We start from the raw sequence: 846 nt of genomic DNA, 5'->3' as shown, positions 1-846 counted from the left end.
AAGAATTTTTTAATTTCATTTTTTTCTATTATCCAGTTGTTCTGAAGGAGGTTGTTGTTCCATTTCCATGTGTTTGCTCTTTTTCTGTTGATCTTCCTTCCTATCATTGATTTCTAATTTGATAGCATTGTGATCTGAGAAGATGTTTTGCAGTATTTCAATGCTTTTAAATTGATTAAAGCTTGCTTTATGGTCTAACATATTCTCTATCATGGAGAATGTTCCTTGTGCACTGGAACGAATGTATATTATGCTATTGTTTGTTGAAGTGCCCTGTGGATGTCTACAAGGTCAAGTTGGTGTATTTTATTGTGTGGCTTTTCTGCATCTTTGTTGAGTTTCTTTCCAGTTGTTTTATCTTTCATTGAAAGTGATGTCTTAAAGTATCCTACTATGACTGTGCAGTTGTCTATTTGTCTTTTCAATTCTGTTAAAGTCTGATTTATGTGTTTTGGAGCTCTTTCATTGGTCCATTGTTGTTGTTGTTGTTATGTGCCGTCGAGTCAAACCCAGCTCATAGTGACCCCTCCTTGGGTTTCCGAGGCAGTATCACTACGGAAGTAGGATTGTCCAACCTTCCTTCTGAGGAGTGGCTGGTGGGTTTGAAACCACCAGCCGTCTGGTTAGCAGGCAAGTGTCTTAGCCACTATGCTACCAGAGCTCCCTCATTGGTCCATAGATATGTATTATTTTTAAATCTTCTTGTTCAATTGATCTTTAATCATATAATGTCCTTATCTCATATGGTTTGTGTTGTTATGTGCCGTCGAGTTGGCCCCGACTCATAGCGACCCCTCCTTGGGTTTCCGAGGCAGTATCACTACGGAAATAGGATTGCCCAACCTT

The sequence above is a fragment of the Orycteropus afer genome, unplaced genomic scaffold, assembly GCF_000298275.1.
Source record: "Orycteropus afer afer isolate SDZICR_OR568_19922 unplaced genomic scaffold, OryAfe1.0 scaffold00335, whole genome shotgun sequence".
Lineage (NCBI taxonomy): Eukaryota > Metazoa > Chordata > Mammalia > Tubulidentata > Orycteropodidae > Orycteropus > Orycteropus afer.
Note: the sequence above shows the minus strand (reverse complement) of the source record.